This window comes from Epinephelus fuscoguttatus, linkage group LG4 (genome assembly GCF_011397635.1).
Source record: "Epinephelus fuscoguttatus linkage group LG4, E.fuscoguttatus.final_Chr_v1".
Classification (NCBI taxonomy): Eukaryota; Metazoa; Chordata; class Actinopteri; order Perciformes; family Serranidae; genus Epinephelus; species Epinephelus fuscoguttatus.
In genome coordinates this window covers 19,358,389-19,378,802 of record NC_064755.1, presented here as the reverse complement: position 1 = coordinate 19,378,802, position 20,414 = coordinate 19,358,389, and the positions used below count along the sequence as shown (strand labels likewise).

The following is a 20,414-nucleotide window of genomic DNA, read 5'->3' as shown; positions in this document are numbered from 1 at the left end:
AAATGTTATTATTGTAGTCCATCACATAATTCCATCACATTCCATTCATCCTTGAAAGTTCAATATTCCATAATGTAGTATTTAAGGGGACACTAAAATCCCATAATGTGCAGTTGTGCACAGCTGTACCCTTCTTCTCCTTCTTCTTCTTCTTCTTCTTCTTTTTCTTCACAGCCTTAAATACAGATCAATGCGCTGATTCTGAGCCACCATGAAATAAAGTGTTCAGGATTGTCAAGAGAAACAAAAACTAAAGATGGTCGTACTGTAGCTCTTTTTCCACTGTCTTTTGTTTTAACCAGCCAAGTGAAACAGACAAGCCGAGTACTTTGAATTGGTGCTAACTAGCCAAGTGAGACAAACTGACAGCTGCTCCCCTGCCCACAGCCTGACATGCTTCCACTCACAGCTTGTCTGTCTCATCCATAACAAGATGGTGAAATGAATTTGATTCATCTAACAAACACTGATTTAACCAGCCAATCCGAGCATGGAAATTTATTAGGAAGTTACTGTACAAATGAAGCAGTCCCCCATTTAGACGTCTACCCTTGTTGGGTGATTTCAATTACACCAGCACTAATCAACCATTTGCATATGTGTGTGCATTTCCTCCCGTTTCTCAATGAACTACTTGGTCCTCCAATAACATAAATCTAGTCCATACGCTTTATATATTTATGTGCACCTCCTGGTATTTGCTTCCTTTCAGTTTTCACTTTGAGTTTTGTGTGTCCATGGAGGAAGCAGAAAAGGTTTTTGCCAGCTCATTAACATCAGCATACAGTTCTAATTAGGAACATATACAATAAAAGGGGGGGAGAGAAAAAAGCCATTAGTAGAGGAAGACGCAAGCTCATCTAATGAGCCGCTGTAACGTCAGCTACAAGGAAAGGAAGCATTCTGTGTCAGCTAGTCTGCCTGTAAATGATTTTATATGAACTTGCATTCAGTAACAGCCTCCACAAAAAGATCAGGATGTGACAGCAGGACATGATTAAGATTCTTTTTGTCCATCTTGCCTCTATTTTTCTTTCTTTATTGCAGTAAAAGTATAAAAACAGGGATAAAACATGCAATAAAGGTCTCCAGTCAGAACTCAAGAAGGAATATTGCAGTTATGTGGCATGTGTTTTAACCGCTCGGCCACCAGACGCCTCCAAGCAGGCTGACTTTTAATTATCACTGTACTCAGACAATGAGCTCATTTTCTGCAGACTGCAGTGTTTATCCAACTGTTTATTGGACTGTGTTAATTTAAAAACCTTAAATGAACTTATTTGGCTCTCAAGGGTTGAAAACACAAATCCATAAATCATTGGGAGATGAAGGGGAATAGGGACTCATTTCGCCATTACTCAGTAACAAAAAAACATTGCGTGAGTCTCAACCTGAAAACATTTCCCCGATACTCTGTGCAACTGTCGGTAATACTGAGACCCATTATTAGCAGTGACAAGGGTCACATACAATAGGGAGGGCAGACTTTGTTTGCTTTCCCTTGTGAATATTAATATAACCTGGATGGACCTTTATTTGTGTTTCTGCGTTTGTCATTTTCACCACAACAATAGGAAAACCTCTTTTGCACGCTTTGACAATAGAGACAGGAGGCTACAGTTGAAGGTTGCAGACAGCTGGGAAACTCAAATGTTTTTTTGTTGAACCAAATCTAAGAAATGGTAACCATTAAATTAATTAAAGATCCCCTCGAGACATGTTTTAAGACATATAAAAACACTCTGCTCGGAATAATAATTTGTGTCTAATGTGTTTTACCCCCCCGCAAATTACCTTTTTAGAAATTCTTAAAATCTACTCCTTCTCTCTAAAATGAAAAATCCAGAATCTATGAATACGTAAATAATGTCCATTTGCACAGTGTAGCTAATAGACACAATATTACCCCTTTTCAGTAGTCATGCATTGCCTTGACTTGGCTTGGCTTGGCTTAGTTTGGCTTGGTTTGGGCCGACAGCCCAGCATGGCAAGGATTTGGATTTCCATTACAACAGGGCTACCTTCTCAAAGGTGCGTCTTAAACTGATGATGGCTTGTCGTGATGACGTTTAAAAGCAGAGTGCTAATCCACGGCTAAAGTCTCCTGTTATTTTTGTTGCTTGTGTTTTTCCACAGCAGGGCAGGTATAAGAAGTTTACCTGTTGGAGGTGAGCTGTTTGCAGAGGTGAAGTAAGAGCCTGTTGTCTATTATTACATTTGCCTGTATTGAAGAAAAGCTGCTAACAGAGTTCCACTGATTCAGTAATTACACATTTAATTTCCTATAGATTTTTCCCAATAAAATTCCCCCATTATTTTGGTATGTATAAACCTTTATTTTGACGCACCAAAATAAGGAAATGTTGAGTTTTCAAGCAGCAGCTTCACACAACTTCTAATACAGCTGATAGTGAACACGAAACAGTGAAATAAAGCAGATATCAAAAGTAAAAAAACAAACTCCAAACAAAGATTCAGTGAGAAGCTGCGCAAGTACTGAGAGCTGAACACACAGAGACTTTCAAAAACACCTTTCTCTCTGGTCTCCTGCAGAGAGGGGTGAGAAGTGTCTTGCAAACACGCTTGTTTTGGGGGGAGTAGCGGGGTCGTCAAGGGTTGGCTGCAGTCGGCGAGACATCAATACTACCTTCTTGAGGGCAGGTGGCCCGGCTTTTGAACCTACTCCTGATAACGCCCATCTTTGGTGCAGCTTGGCATGTTAGGCGCCTCTAAACTGACAATAGAGATGCAAATTGGCGCAGCATGGATTTACTCTGCGCAGCCAAGAATGACAATGGAAAAAGGGTTATGTCTCCTATGGAAAAATATGTGCACTGGTGGTTACGAGTTTCCATTATACACTTGCACACTGGACCACAGTTGGCTTCAAACTTTAAAATAGGAAGTTCTTAGTTACTGGCTCTATAAGTTAAGGCTGTGAGTAACAACTATTTGTCATCACATCAGTAAAGTCAGTTTCTCCAGTGCTTCCAAACATACAGTATCTCACTGTTTACTATGACGCATCCTTCTCTATTTTTGAATGATGCTATTGTTGGTGATGATGCTTTACGTATGAGTCAATGTTCCAGTATCTCTGTCACCAGAGTGTGATGAGCTATGTGTATCATTACTGCAGGGCATCACACTTGCTGTTCAGGTGCAGGCCAGATCTACACGGAAACGGAGCAATTGGCCACCTCCTGTGTCAGAGGATGACCCCCCTACCAACCCCCTCGAGCGACACATTTTCCTGATAAATGAGCCGCAGTAATTTCAACTGGCCTCTTCGGACAGAAGTGCCCCGACCAGGAGATCGTTTAGGTCCACTGGCCTTGAAAACACATGCAAATACACATGTGGGTCTGCAGGAGCTGGTGCACAAACACACATGTATGGACATGCATGAGTTACATGCAAATGCAAATGTTCACATACATATAGTATAGGTTGAGTATCCACAGAAGTACCTATATACAGTAGTATAGCCAATGTTGAACTGTAGGCATTAGAATCAACCATGATTATTATTATGAATTCTGATGATAGATTTCAAGCTTCTTGCTCAATGTTTTCATTCCCCTTCTTCCTGAAGAAAAAAAGATTTGTACCAGCTGCACCGATTTTCAACAGAATGTGTGTATCTATGTGAGAACGTGTGTGGTGTATCCTTTCAGCATGTGAAAATCTTTACAAGCTGCGTACGTGACACTCTTCTTGTTTCACAGTGAGCAGCGTGTCGGCGGTGGGGGCTCGCGGGTGACAAGAGGTATTGATAAAATCATTCTTCACCCCCTGTGAACATTTCAGAGAGGCTGTAGGCAGAAAATGGCCGCTAACTACTCTTCAAGGATGTGAGGTAGAATGAAGTGAGTCTACTGCTGTCGCTCCGGTGTCCCGTTGAGGTCAGGGTTAGCATGCATCACTTGGAGTGTGATCGAGTCGCTTAGAGGTCATTCTGAGGCTGCGAACCCCGGACATCCAGGCAGCTCTGTGTCCCCGTGATTGAGTTTGAGGCTTGAGAGGACATGTGAGATAAGCTGGTATCTCCCTCTCAGCACACGGATGATATCTTCAAACCTGAGGCCAAACCGGAGGCTCAGGAAAATATAATAAAATTAAGAGTCTGTTGTTGAATGTGTGAATTAATTCACCGGGCTCATACATTGGGCAAACACGACACATCTCATCTCCTTCTCTGAACATACGACTGTTTTTAACATCTGCTCTCTGGTGACATGTTCAAGGACAAGTGCCTGTAATGTCTCCTTGACTGATGTGTCAGCCAGTAACATCAGTTGGACTGAAGGTCAGCAGCCAGGAGAAGGTTAGCTAATTGACAATATGAAAAAGCAATGAGTGTGACAACAATAACAATTGTTATAATGGGAACAATGAGAGTGGGGGGACCTCTGGTGGTTCGGAAACACATCATTACAACAAAAATTCCCTGCAGCAAATAGATCCCATACCTTCATTTACCTGAATATGGATGGATGCTTGAGGGGGGGAATTATTATTTAATTATTATTAAATGATTTAAGGAAGATAAGCAATATATAGAATTGTGATGGTCAGCTTTGTGTTGTGTGTGTGTGTCACTAAAATGCCAATGAATAGACTGTGTGCATAATCAGGGTTTAGGATGTTTTACTCAGTACAGTAATATTTTGTCATTTTGGAAGATAGTAGGAGACTGTGAAATATCTAGAGCCCTTTTTCCCTTATTGATTAGATACACCCAAGAAAGATTAGACCTGATATAAAATGCTTTTTGACACCTTGCATCTCCTGGGCTCTGAATGTTGGGTCTAATTTTTGTTCTGCAGGATGACACTGCCATTGTAGTGTTTATAACCAACATTTTAAAATAGAACTTGGACTAAATAATAGGATAAGAGAGGAAAAACAAGTCTATTGAATATTTAATAACCTCTGCCTGCCACCTATACTGGCATTAAATAACTTCACTTAATATTTTTATATATTCGCCACAAAAAGTTCTGATAGTACTACAGTATATTAATGAAAAGACAATTAAACAGACAAGTGTCCACACTGTACCAGGACCTATTTTTTAACCCTCTCCCTTGACAACAATATGTTTCATATTCACACACAGGCACACGAGAGACGCTCGCAACCAAATTTCAAAGGCTAATACGCAGAATGCATGTAAAAGAGAGGGGAGAGTGATGCTTATTTTACTTGATAACATTTTAACTTTATGCAGCTGCAAAGACTCACAGGATATTACATTACAAAGAGATTGTTTTCTAATTGAATGATGCCAAGATTAAAAAAGAGAAACAGTGATGCTAAGACCCAGAAAACACAGAGAGACTCTGTGGGGAGCCATATTGTAAAGTAAGATTTGGGATAGAGAAAGTAGGACTAATTATAATGTTTTTCAGTCCGTAACACATCATCATGTATGAATACACAACTGGGGACATGTGTGGCCTGGTGTTTTTTCCTGAAACTTGTTGCCAAAGGAGGAACATTTAAGAGGAAATTAAAAAAGAAAAAAAAAAAAAGAAAAACACTTGAATTGATTCCATTGCACCAATTCAATATCATTTCCATGAAGAAATGCAATCTCCTGCCCCACTGGGACGGATATAAAGGGTGGATAAAATAAGAGAAACACCACATGAAAAGGAGCTTTGAAGTAAGTGAATCACAAAAGCAACTATTCATGCGAGTCATATCAAATAAGATGAATGCCGTTTAGTTTTTAAAGAGGCCTGACAATCATCACTTTCATATGTGAGTTTCCAAAGCAACACGACTAAACTAACAGGCTATCAAAGAGTCCAGATTGTCACTGCCTGATTTGCTTCTGCATCAGACGTGTGAAAAAACTCCAGAATATTTACCGTGGCTGGGGAAAATAGACGCAAAAAATTAAGACAACATATGGCCGACACAGACAAACAGCATCATCAGCCTAGAGGAACAGTGGTTGCGAGTAAAAGCTCCCTGACACTGCGACAGTAGTTCACACCAAAAGTGGAGCAGACAGTGTTGTGGAAGTTACATGCATGAGTTGCAGCAGGGCTGTTCACACCAGAGGCGTATTTCTGTGTGCAGTCCAAAAGCACCTCTTTGAGAAAAAGAGAAAAAAAAGGCTTGACACAAAGGTGAAATGTCTGGTGAAAATAGACTTTTTACAGTGTGAGCAGAGGTACCAGCGTAGAAACACTGCTGAGAGTCATAAAGTTCTTATTTTTCAACTTCAGTAACTTTATGTCGTACTTTTCTTTCCATTTTCTCCACAGACTTACTCACACGTCAAAGCAGCCACGTGTCATTTCTCATTCAGCGCCGTGCGGTGATTGGGTAAAGACTATGAATCTCTCCCTGTCATTGTCTGTCAATCAATGTGATTTCTGAACACTGAAATACGTCAGTGACCAAGCTAATATTTATTTGGCATTTCAAATTTCACGGGCAGAAATAGGAGCAATCAGTTTCTTGTTTTGAGAGAGCACAATCACCAGAAGAAAACGTTGGCACTGTATGTTTCTGCAAGCCATAAATACATCACATTTGCACATTTGATACGAACCATATCAACGTTTTTGAAATGACATAATATATGAGCTGAGGTGGAGGGGATGAGAGATGGCGTGTCACCTAGGCGAGACATCTGTCAGGCTGCAGACTACTGCAGGGCAGTGTTCGACGCCAACAAACAACAAAAGCGGTTGTGTTGGAGTGAGTCATCGCTGTGTTTCCATGAGCTTTTAAGGCTTCAAACCTGTTTTTTTTTTTTTGTACAACATACAAGGTGAGGGTCAGGTTACAGGTAAGTGCAAACTGAAAAACAGCCAAACATGTTTAACTGTGGTCTGGAACATTCATCCACACTCTCACTGCAGTGCATTCTGTTTGCATTAAAGGGTTACTGTGGTCAGTGACTGATGAAGACAACATTTTTTGTGTGTGTGAAAGTGATCCAGTATGAGCAAACAGCCAACAGTGGCAAAACGGGCAGCATTATAACCACTGGGGGCATTTGTGCATCATGAGTTTATGTCCACTTGTTTTGCTTTTGACAGGCTTAGATTAGGCCCACAGCCTTGTGGAAACACATTTTTAACCTACTTGCTACATAATAAAGTGCAAATGTAACATAGCCGTGGTGTGCAGAGATGTTCAATGTCAACATTTTTCTGAGTGCAACAAGGGAAGGGAAGGAAGTCCTGTATCTATGATTTCAAACAAAGTGTGCACAGCCCCCCCCCACCCTTTATTTACTTTATGCACATTTAATACAGCTATGTTTTTTCCTGTTTACATGTTCATGTTCATGTTCCTGCATCTTTAAACTTATATGTATATGTAATTTCATCTTTGGCTCAATAAAAATACTTGGGAAACATTTTTTTCTGGTGATATGGTAGTTTGAAATCATATTTCTGTGCAGACCACTGCACTCAGCATCACCAAAACTACAGCTGGAGGTTTATGGCATGACTCTGCACCGGCATGCATCTGCTACATATTGTAACTGAACAGAAATGTATTGCTTAAGAAACACAAAGCTATTGCCCCACTTCATAATCAACACAACTGTGACAGGGACTTAACACATAATGTCCCTATACACAGACTACTTGTCAGTATTCTAGCCCTGGTTGAAAACTGTTCCTGTCCAGCAGCCTTGCCTCTCTGAACAAGCTTGTATCCAAGGCTTGTGAACAAAGACACATAAAGAGCAATAAAAAAAATTCTATAATAGCCCGATAGTTGTTGTTCCTTAGCTAAATGGGTTTACATTCCAAGGGTGCCCACAATATACACACAATACCATTTCCACCTGTTAGTCATGATTGTGGATGTGTAATGGTATGGTTAGCCATCTTGTGGGAGTCATTATGTTCAATAAGTGCTCTGCATGATCATAAAACAGCCAAAGAAAGTGAGGCTATTTTAAAGGACCCAGTGCACTCTATGGCCCAAATACTGTTCCCTCATAATGTCCGCATTGTCCATAATGACTATTACCCAAGACGACCTGATAAACACTAAGCAGATTTACAAATTAGTCAGTGTGTATGGATTGAACAGAAATGTTCAATGATATAGACTTGCAGGGTGTTCCTGAGAGAACAAGAGGTGTTCCTCCTTTACATCCCCGGTCGCAGTCCCAACTCGTCAAATACTGACCCTTGGTCAGAGACCCTTGGTGTCAGATACCAATGCACAAGGCACCCTTTAGCGGTGGTGTGAGACGCAGAAGGCTGCAGTATTTTTTGATGCTCTGAGCAAGTGGTGTAGTACTAAGAGCAAGAAAATCCACACAGGGTGGGAGAGTTAAACAAACTGAACTTTCCTCTACCATGTGAAACCAGCGTCAGTCGAGTCGAGTCGAGTCGAGTCGAGTTGAGTTAACAACGAATAGTGATAGTATAGACATGTGTCACGTGCCGTTAGAGTACGTTACAGTACGTTAATAAGTGTTCTTAAAAGGCAAAACATATTTTTTCCTCAACCAGACCATGGACTTATGTTGCCTAAACCTAAGGTAGTAAAACTAAATTATCTTTTTTTACCCACTTTCAAAGTTTATTTTAGTGGGAACTGCACATTTCCTGTCACAATGGAAGTTTAATCTGAAAAGACGGCAGAGGAGATACCTGCACACCGATGCAACTGGGCTGGACGGCCACAAAAAGGTCCACAGGCTGAGATCAATGCAAAAAATTGTCAAGTTATTTAGGACATCCGTGCACAAAAAGAAAGGTGCTTTAAGTGCAAAAAATATATATATTAAAAGGTGAATAAAAACAGCAGCAAAAGTGTCAGTTCTTGACTATCTCCAGTGCTTCCTTTGGACATATTTGTGGCTGTCCAGCCCAGTTGCATTGGTGTGCGGGTATCTCCTCTGCCATCCTTTCTTGTTTTGTGCTAATGTATCCATGTTAAACTTTTTTGTTGCCCTAAGTAGGCGCAGTCTCACAGCTGCCTTCAGACTTTGCAGTTTATTTTGAAAAGACATAATACATGGAATGAGCACAGATTGACACGCCATTCATGAGTGTCCAAAACTGATGCTGGTCAAATTCCAACCCCCTGAACAAGGGTCACTATTTGTCGGGAGTAAGAATGTGCCCGATCATTAACAACACCCTTGAACTTCTGTGATAAATAGTTTGTATCAAGGGCTCACACTGTGAGATGACACTGCTATTTTGTCTGATCTCTGAATGTCATTGAGCAAACACATGACCATTTAAAAGGCACATAACTTAACTTATCAGTATCCAGACACTCAGGGATGAAATAGCCAGAATAGACTTGTGGAAAAAAGCACATAGTAGATTCATTCAGCCATTCATTTACTTTCCCCACTAAATCCTTTCCATGATCACGGGGGGCTGGAAGCTAATCCCAGCATCCACCGAGCAGGAGACGGAGAAACAGGCTGGTGATTTATGGTTTCCAATCCACCAGAATTAGACACCTTTGGACTGTGCTGTGTTCCCCACACTTTAAGAAGTGTAGTTTGCCGAGGTAATAAGAATGATTTATTTTGGCCAAAAAGGTCTATTCTCAGGGTGAGTGAAAAAAAAAGTCTCTCTCTGCAGCTCTTTTTAAAATGGCTGAGTATTATTTGATCAAAGGTATGAAATACAGTATACTTTCTGTCCTTTCTTTCTGACATGACAATCACTCAACGTCTTTTTTTGTCTCTTAAAGCATTAGATGGACTCGCAACAGGTGATCCAGGTTAAGCTTCTGGTCCTTTCTAATTCAGTTCTTACCTGCCAATCAATCACAGTTCCAAGGGGTTCTGGTCATCCTCATGGTAACTTCCAATCCACCGTAAAGCTGTCCCTGAAAATACAAGATGCACACAGCTGTAAGAATACTTTAAAAACATATAACACATTTACAGTTACACCGTTTCATGGGCTCCATGGAATACAGCCCATGAATAATGCACTGTTTTGGGAAGATTATGATGTATCGACTCAGCTACCAAAAATGCATTTATTTTTTTTTTTTAAACCCCCAGGATAGAGTACATCTAATTCAAAATTCTCTTTACTGTTTCTAAATAATCATTGAGTCATCTTGTTAGTTTTCCTTTCAACCACTTCCTCAGCACTCTCTGCTGATGCTGATATTTTAGTGCCTTTCAGAGCCTCTATCTAACAAGAGGAGCTGTACAGTATGCTACTGTAAGTCGGAAGAGCTCATTCCCCAGGGACAAGGGGACAGTCGAAGCCATAACTCCTCACAAACACACACGTGTAGCCTGCACACGCAGAGGCACGTACACACAACACAAGAGGACAGACCCTGCTGAATAAATTATGGGGGACAAAAGCAAACGGAGATAAAGCTCTCCATCTCGCCCGCCATCCATTAGTGCAGTGCAGGAACTGTGAGTGCAAATAAGCGCCTGTTTGATCCACTGGAACATTATTGTGTGGGCCTATCATGACCCCAACCTTTGTTTTAAGATAAGGGGTTTGCCATCTCTGCTGCCTTGTTTATGCAGCACTGCCAGAAAGGGCTGTTTTCATACCACAGTTGCATTACGCCCAGATGATCAGCAGCTGATAAGAGACGGCAAACGTATCTCAACCTATCTAATGTACTTCTTATGACAAAACAGGGTGGGCTACTATTCAAAATAATATGCTTTAAAGAAGCTGTATACAACCTTCAGACTTTATCTGCAATTCAGAGCCTGGGTGGGGATTGTCTGCCTGACGTGGGTCTCAACATGGAGGTGGCTGAGTTGGCAACTAGCAGCTTACAGTGCTTACGGCAACAGCTCTGACAGAGCTAACGCTGCTATGTTTCTCTGACTGACAACCCTGTCCCCATTATCTGTGGTAACTTTTGTAACCGCTGTATGAGTGCCAGTTGGATACAAACTAGGGCTGTCAACGAATATTCTAAATTTGAATTTAAATTTGAATTTGAAAAAAAAAAATGAACCTTCAAATGTGAAAATTGATATTCGATTGTGGAGAAAAAAAAAACACCACTGCAGCTGTCCTCTTTGCAAGTGGGCGGTGGCCTGGGCCGCTGCACTGAACGCACTGCATAATGCCAGGGCCACACTGCCCGTGGAAGTGCTGCGAAGCGCAGCTCACCGAAATTCTCGCGCAAGCCGGAGCACTTTCGTTCACATCAGACGCACGTTTCTCCACGCTGGTCGACAAGCGGTTCTGCTTCCAGCTGTTGTCTCCGTCACCCGGCTTGACACATTCGCTCGCGGCTCACGCAGAAAATAGACCAGATGCCGAAACGATCGCTGCAGGGCACAAGCCGTCCACGGATCTGCGCGGCACGGTGCAGCCGGTGTGGATGACACAATCGGTTAACATGGGCGCCGAAAGGAAACTGGCTTCGCTTCTCGGCGCTTCGAGGCTATTCGCAGCACTTCCGCGGGCAGTGTGACCTGACGGGTCAGAGATGGGGGCCGAGTGAGAAGTCCACGGTCATTTATAACGTAATGTTAGAGATAATTGTTTTATGTGTTTTAATGTGTAGGTATGTAAATGTTTTCAAAGACATTTATGTTGAGATAAAAATACCTACAAGTAGTTATGTTTCCTTGTATTAGTTTGCCCTCTTGTGGACATGATGCGAAAAAAAAAAAAAAATTGAATGGTTCAAACCTATGAGTTATTTTTAGAAGGAATATTCGAACGTCATTTTTGAGCAATTTTGACAGCCCTAATACAAACACAGGGCCTCATGCACTAACATGCACATGCGTTCAGATCATCCACCACAACAAATAACAGAGAAGCTCGGATTAAAACACACAGAGGAAGTGTGACTCCATTCTCTTTTTAGGACACCATTTTGGCAGTATGTCCTTACACAGCAAATAGCTGTTTGCTGCTCTATTAATGCTCTGAGTGTTGGATACAGAACCTCTAAATTAGGAACAATTAGCCGGTTGGAGTTGAATGGAACAGTTTTGGGGGCGGCTGTGGTCATCCACTCATCAGAAGATCAGTGCTTCAATCCCAAGCTCCCCCTGTCCGCACGTTGAAGCGTCCTTGGGCAACATACTGAACCCCAAATTGCTCCTGATGGCTGTTCCATTGGTGAGAGCGTGTGAATGCTCACTGAGTAGCAGGTGGCACCTTGTGTGTTAGCTTCAGCCACCAGTGTGTGAATGTGTCTGTGGATGGGTGAATGTGACGTGAGGTGTAAAAGCGCTTTGAGTGGTCGGAAGACTAGAAAAGGCGATACACAAGTGCAGACCCATTTTGCAGAGGCTGTATTGTTCGTCCATTAACTGGACCAAGAATTCACAATTCAAGTGCTATTATTATGCAATGCCTGCCTGACTAAAACCAAACATGTATTTGTCTATATCTCAGTATTCTCCAATATCCTCAGCCTGTGTATGTCAGCGAGCCTGGGCCACATCTGGTCCTTTTGAGGATAAAAATGGGCTATAAATATATTCCAGTTTTAAATATTGTCCTAAAACAGCTGTCGTTTTCAATAATATTAAAGTAAATAGTGCATTTTGAGGACTATATGGGCACAGGTTTTGTGCTCTAGTGAGTATTTAAGGCAGCAGGACAGTGAAGTAAAATGAAGTCAAGATTTTGTTTATCTGAACAAGAGAGCATGTCACTCGCTGTGACTGTGTGGCCATGTTTGTAGTTTTTAGACAATAGGGGCTTATGGCAGAGGGGAAAAAGCTTAATTAGGCTGTGGTTCCTCAGACAATACTTGTTAGCTGGATCGGTTCATTACTGTTTTTTGGCTTTTCATGAGCTTTGTTGACATCGAGGAAAATATAGGATATCACCTGATTTATCCATCCGCTAATCAGCTTTAAGTAGTATATAGTATACATACATTGAAATGTAAAACAATACTATGACAAATTTGTTCACAAGCTATACAGGTAATATATTTACAAGAATACCTGGTGATGTAATTGACACAGCCGGTACACATTGTAAAAGGACATGAAGTGCAGCACAGTAAGTTAAGGATGAACTACCCAATTCTCTCTGGCTGAAACTTCACTAAGAATGACAAATTATGCCCACAGATAGCGATGATGGATATGGGCTTTGCCGTTGTAATCATTATCATTGTTGTTATTATCAACAACATCAATATTGCACCCCGCACACACACACACACAAAACACCCCCTGGCTTTCCTCCTTCTTTGACAAAACACTGCATCATTGCATTTTTCAGCACTTGTCTCCAGCCAGTGTTTCAGAATGTGTCTAAAAGATGTATGTTCTTTCTAATTAAGAGGAAAAAAACCATACTAAACCTTACACATGCAGACAATCTGCTCTGTCAGAGACAGCTGCTGCTTCAATGCTGGTTGGGTCTTTGTAGGATAAGATATGAAACAAAGTGTGATTTGATTCTTTATACTCTTTCTACATATGCAGTGGTTTGTCATTTAAGTACAGTGTGAACCACCAGCATTACAATTTATCATAGAAGATATTAGATTTAAATATCAATTGTTTTTTAAAAAATATCCCCAATGTCCACTGCTGCTGTTTAATTACAAAACCATTTTCATTGATGTGCTGCCCCGCACACCTGGATGGCAGTTTGCTCCTGTACAGGTGTGCCATTTACACAGGATAAAGGAGAAAATTGAGCAATCTAAAACTGTTGTCATTGCACATACAATCCAATTGCATCAGTTCAACCAACATATGACTTTTATGTCATTGCCACTGGCACCAATTTTGGAAGTTACACCCAATGCAGACAGACAGCAGATTGGTCCTCTGTGTGGGGCAGATCACGGTGGACTCATTGCCTCTTAAAACTCTGACTCTCAAACAACGTCACAATGTGGTTAAAAATAAATCGAAAAGAAAATCATAACACCTACGTTGCAGCAATTACATCCCCCGAAACATTTTATTGGTACTCTATGTTTTGGCATGAACACCAGGAGCACCATTTATTATCTCTTCACATCTTCAACATCAGTCAGTCCAAAAAATACTTCAAGTCGTGTATCTTTAGGAGTCTGCAGGACATCAAAGATCCGCTCAGCCATTTTTTTCTTCTCTCTTTATCTCCCATGAACTCACAGAGATAAAGTCCCTCTCTGGAAGAGTAGTAGTCCAACAAATCAAGACTAATGTCAGTGCCTTCTGCTCCAGATAGCAGCATATTTTGACCCACAGGTCACACTACATCACCCACTGGAAATGACCAGAAATGCATGTCAGGCTGAATCAATTGGCTGCACAGCCACTCGTTCAATTAAGATCTTGGGTGGGGGTGGTCAGTGTGGTTTGCAGTGTGGTAAGTACAGGCTCCCAAAGGAGCAGTAAGTGCTGAAATCAGCTCAGCTGTGCCTGCCATTTGTCATTATCTAATGGTAAATCCATCTGTGTCTGGTGGAGGGCCCTTGCCAGGCCAGATTGCTAAGTGGCCAGACAGTAAGGAAAAAAGAAGGATAGCTAGATAGTGAGAATATTAATTATGTTAAAATATACACTCTTGTTGCTAAATGACTACAGAATGGCTCTATTCCAACTAATTGTGCTGGTAAATGGAGAGAGATCATATCAAGAAGTTTAAAAGGAGCCATGAAATCTTTAAGGTTTGCTTTGACGTGATGCAAATGCACACAGAGATTCCAAGCTATATTCTCTATTAAAAAAAAGAAAAAAAAAAAGTCTAAGGAAGACGATGGTGACGAGATAAAATAAATTAACGGACTTTAAAGCAGGCATTAAGATGGAATACAATTATCTGGAACAAAGAATGCAATTTTGTAATTCTCTCAATTACATGATCTGTGACTTAATTAAATTAGAATGCAGCTAAATCAGTACTTTAATATGATTTTAATTAATACACGTCTCAGCTACACCATTTGTAAGTAGACAATATGAGAGCTTACAGGCTTTTCAGGCATATTCTGTTTATCTGTGAGTGTGTGTGTGAGGGTGTTTGTACAGGAATACTTGTGTCTGCACTGTATCATGAATGTCAATAATCAGCGCCACCGACAACCAGACTTTCTTGAAATACGGACAAATATGCTGTCATAATGTGTTGTTTAGTCAAAGTGATTCAGAAGCAGAGGACATCATTGCCATATTTTCTTTGTTGTCATCGGCAAACTGGTGAGAGACAAGGTCTGTTTATTTTAATAGGATGACTTCATGTACTTCTTTCCAGGATGACACAAAACATGGCTGTAAACACGTCCAGTGGAAGTGAAATGGCTGTAGGCCTGAAGGATAACAGCAAAACATGATACAGCGCAGGCTGCCGCATATAGCGTTGTGTCTATCATATCATCATTGCTATACGCTTGTTGTCAACATGTTTGTTTTAAAGAAATGCTTTTACCAATCCTGGTTAGTGCTGCAGCTTAAAAAATGCTGCACCAAAGGGATGCCGCAGAGAACGTTGTTGCAGAGTGGAATTAGTGCAATCAGGGGAGATATGGAATTAATATGTCTGATTAAGCGCCTGACTGAATTAGCATTTGGAGTCCAAAGAGAGTTCAGGCAGAAGGGGAGGGATGAGATATGTTCTGCACAGAGGAAGTAAAGGCTGACAGACTGGGCTAGGAAGGAAACAGAGTCACAAAGGCAAGGAGGGGAGGAGAGAAGGTAGAATGACTGTGATATGAAGCATTTAAGTGTGCATAGAAGATTCCCTTCGCTTTCCATTTCACTCAGGCCAGTCTTGTCTCTTTGATTAATTACTTTTGACAAGGAAATGTTTCCTTCTCCTCATCTGTCTGGGAAATGGATCCGTAGTCACCCTCCTGTCTTAGGTTTTCACCAGCATACACACCAGCTGTCAGTTGTTCATGATGGGGAAGGTAATTGGTTTGGCCCCCATCAAAAATGTTTGAGTCTTCCAAGACATTGTGATCTGTTTTCGCGACGACCCTGTCATTAGGGATGAGAGAACTACACAAAGACGCTTATATAGAGAAGAAGACGTTAAGGATGACACCATACAGGGAAATATTCAGAGGGAGGCAAATAGGGACATAATACTAACACTCAAAAGGTAGAGGGAAAACTCAGGCAAAAGGTAGTTTGAGGAGAAGCAAGGAAGATGAAAGACACAGACTGCATGGTTAGCCCCAGAGAGAGAGGGGAGTAAATTACCAATATGAAATCTCTCCCTCGAAATGTCTGACTCTCATATGAAAGGCTGGCAAAACCCTCTGAAGAAAAATGCATGAGAACGGATGCCATGCTACCACGGGGTGATACAGGAGGCATAACACACTAAGCCAATAAGCACATGTAATGCAAATCAATGCCAAAGCAACCTGGGATTGTACAACAGGAAGCTTAAGACTAAAATCGACTCTTCTTACACTTTTAGTTAATTAATAAATGTGAGAGGAAAAGACGTGATCACTCTAAAAAAAACTGCGAATAAGAGAAATGTAGTGAAGTAAGAGAAGAGTGCAATGAATAAATGGTAAGGTAAGGCTGAGAAATGAAACCTTGGAGCAGGAGAAAAGGAGAATACAAATCAAGACGAAAAGGCAGAGCGGTACATCGAAATCTTTTGGGCGAATGAGTGTGATATGTGAGCAAGGAAGGTGAGAGACGCACAAGGGGAAAAGAAAAGGAGTGAGGAGAGCAGTAGAATATTTTATTTTTATTATCATTAATTTCATTTCCTGGTGTGATGGACATCACGGCGAGTCACGGGGTGTGTCTGTCTCTCGGAAGAGATGACAGCAGTAGCTGAAGTGGCTTAGCATGCTGCACCATGAAGGGAACATGGCAAACTGACAAATTAGAGAGATATTCTCTAATTCTCCCCTTCTGTTCTTTCTTCAGATTTTACTCATTTGGATTTTCCAGCAGGAATTAAATAGCAGGCTTCAGTTGGTGTCCCATTTGATGCAGGAACTGACTTCTTGGTACAGTCACATTAAGCTGTTTTATGATGAAATGCCTGTGTCTAACTATGCTATAAAAACCAACTCTGCAAATCTGGATCATTAAGTGTTTAGGCAGTAAGAGCATGCAGACTAAACTGCATAAAATATTTAATAGTTTGTTGTGTCAGCACTTACATGGTTACTTCAGTTTCATTTTTTCTTTTTGTTCTGTTATTGACAGTGCCTACAGATGGTATGTTGGTTGGTTGCTCAGGACCGATATCTTAATAACCACTGGCTATATTGCTGTGAGATTTACTAGGGATATGATACCCAGGGTATGGTTTAGTTGAGTTTGGTGATTCCCTCCTCACCTCTTGAGTGGCACTACAGTGACGTCAAACTTATCTATGGATATTCATAGTGCACAGAGGATGAATCCTGAATTTCTTAGAGACCCTTTGACCCTTCCTCTCGCATTAAGATCAGGTTAAAGTGTCTGGCTGATCATAACAAATGTCATATGTTATATACATACTGTATATATACTGCTGTAAAATTTACTAAGCGCATATATATGCACCAGTGGATGAACCTGCTCCATTTTAGACACCTAAGGTGCTTTTACACCTGTCCTGTTTGGTTCAGTTCAATCCAACTCAAGTTCTTTACCCCACTAAACCAAAACAACCAGACTGAGACCTTCTCCAAGAGGTGGTCTGGTGCAATTCGTTTGTGGTGAGAACATGTTCCGACCTTGACCTTGGGTTAAACATGAGCATGTTACAGTCCCAGAGGATTATTAATGTTCACCTCCTCCTGTACTGCCTTAAGATGCACATTCGGCCATCCAATGCATCAAAACATTTCTAGTTGGAGCCTTGTTTTCAAACTGTATGGTTTGCCTAAAATGAACAATGACAGCAATATAGTCCACAATGACCAGCGCTAAAATCAACCTGCGTAGTTGTCCCTCCATTGTGACATTAGAAAGTGTTGTGTGTATCTTGCAAGTGTACTTTTCCATAACGTTTTGTTTACTTCCTGGATTTTTCCCGCATGGAAAATCTGACCAATCAAGAGCAGCTTTCTCGCGCAAAGCATTATATCTGGTCGACTTGTAAATGCTGCTGTAAGAGCATGAACCAACTCTTGGCAATTATGCAACTTTGTAAGAAAATTAGTCCCTGATTCGGACCAAAGCAAGACAAGTCTAGGTCTGAAAGCACCCTTAATGAATTTTTATCTGGTCCTACATTTATAACCTGGAAATCCAGATACCCCGCCCCTAGCAAATTCTAATTTGCGCTACACGGGGATCTGGCCCCAGCGAGGCCATGGGCGGGCATAACATGATGAGGACAGCGCTGCGCCATAGGAGTCGATAAGTAAACAGCCAAGATGGCAGCTGCCGAAGGACCGCGTCCATTCAGTTTAGCTTTGGAAGAAACGCTAAGTCAACTAAACTTATCTTTTTCCTTGAGAGAGGAACAGAAGACTGCCCTAGAAGCCTTTGCTTCCAGGAAGGACGTTTTTGGCGGTTTGCCGACGGGATACGGCAAAAGCATAATATATCAGCTAGCCCCACTGGTCAGCAAACCAATGGGGCTTACTGCAATGAATACGTCACCTTGTTTTTTGCTGTGATTGGCCATTGTGCTATCCAATTGCGTGCGGCGGCATTTGAAATGCCTCAGTTAGTGCCGCCCCTTAGGTAGGAAGGGTGTATCGGTGAGGGCCAGACTCAAAATCTTTCTAGATTTGAGTCTGGATTTCCAGGCTAATACAATTAAGTTTTTAACTTTGAATGTAACACATTAAAAAAACTAATTGATTATTCTAATCTAATCTGCCTCGGAATATTTTGTTCCCAAGAGCATGAATCATGTTCCCAGGTCTCTTTTGTATCCTGATCTCACTGCTTCCTGAATAGACAAAGTTTAATTATATACAATGAAGGATTTTTCTGAGAAAACAATGTATAGACTCAGAAGTAATCCCTCTCAGTCATCCCTTATGACCCACTAGACGTGTGGTGGTGTATTAATTTGCTGAGACTCTGCCTCTGCCTGTATTTCCTTATGTTCTTATTTTCTGAGTTTGGGACATTTGTTGGATGTGTTATCCCGCAGCGCCCAGGTGAGGTCAGGCCATAAAAAGGTTGCGACGAGGTGCCAGACTGTAAGCAGCAGGTGTCCTAGAGACAGCAAGGAAAAACAAACTCAAATATAGCAAGGAAAAACCCAAAACGAGAGTAAATCTAGGGTAATTTTAACTGATTAATGTTTTTTCTGGTACTACCATGCAAATAGTCCCACTTTGACTGCTCTCAAAAGGATGAACCCTTGTGACCTTAGTGACCCCATAACCTTTCAGCTTGTGCCACCCTGTGCTAACTTCACAAATAGATAATTTCAGGAGGCATACTGCATTAATCACACTATAAATATAATCATGATTCCAAGGAGATACACTATGTGATTTTATTGATCTCGTGAACTTTCCCGTCACATTACCCTTAGGAGAAACTTAACATTAAAATTCATTGTTTCATCATCATCAAATGCTTTCAGATAGCATGGTATAATGAACATTACATACTCCAGAGACGGCTGCAGGGCTTGAGACTTCAGTGTTTGTTTTATGTGTGCACGGGTGTATTAATTTGTATCTACACCATTGTCTGTGCATGCTTGAGTGTGGATGAACCAAGCGCCATGTTTTTTCTCAATAAACACCACCATTTTGCTTTAAAAAATCTAACCTTTCACTTTTTCTCAGCCTCAAATAGGAGAGCCCAGAACAAAGGCCAGCATGACACCCTCTTAGTGCATGCATGTCTGTTTTCACATACTGCATCAGTTCTGCACCCTGCTTTCTGAAAATCCATGTGGACACATTTCATTGGGATGTGCAAAATCACACAAAAGACTTGTCATCAGGCCACCAGCTACCACGCATGGAAGAAAGTGAGCATACAGGAGTGTTGCTACCCCATTCCCTGTTGGGCTCAACACTTGGGAACCTAAGCGGATTTATAGTGCGGTATCAGCGCGAAGCAGAGTGTTCATTACAGGTATCAGGAGTTGAAGTTGATAGTAGAGTTAAGAAAGGAAATGCTGACATGCTACCAGAGGAAGGATGTAATATGTGGGCCATATTATGATGCTGAACATTATCATGCTAAAGGCATGTGATGGGAATGAGAATGAGAAAAAAGGGGACGAGAGGAAGTGAGGAAGTGTATAGAATATGTGTAAATCTGTTTCTTCCTCGAGACAAGTTTTAAAGCTGTTGCGATGACTTTGCGAGTCATGTTCAATGTAGAAGAGGAAAATGTTTGTATAAGATGTTCATAATGTTAACATGGCGGCAGTAGCTCAGTCCATAGGGACTTGGGTTGGGAACTGGAGGGTCGCCTGTTCAAGTCCCCGTCCGGACCAAAATATGGAGCGTGGACTGTGTGTAATTGACAACAGAGTGAAAAACTGAATTTCCCCTCTGAGATTAACAAAGTATATAAAATTTAAAAAAAAAACAAAACAACAACA

The 20,414-nt window shown here is 41.2% G+C and overlaps 1 protein-coding gene across 4 annotated transcripts in view; it reads right to left on the bottom strand.

The window, feature by feature from the left end:
• lrrc4ca (leucine rich repeat containing 4C, genome duplicate a) overlaps positions 1-20,414 on the bottom strand; it is a 241,271-nt gene that overhangs the window by 18,947 nt on the left and 201,910 nt on the right. For all 4 annotated transcript variants that reach the window (XM_049574549.1, XM_049574550.1, XM_049574548.1 and 1 more), the window contains one exon: positions 9,774-9,846. The gene's annotated coding sequence lies outside the window, so the exon portion shown is untranslated. The remainder of the gene's footprint in view (positions 1-9,773; positions 9,847-20,414) is intronic.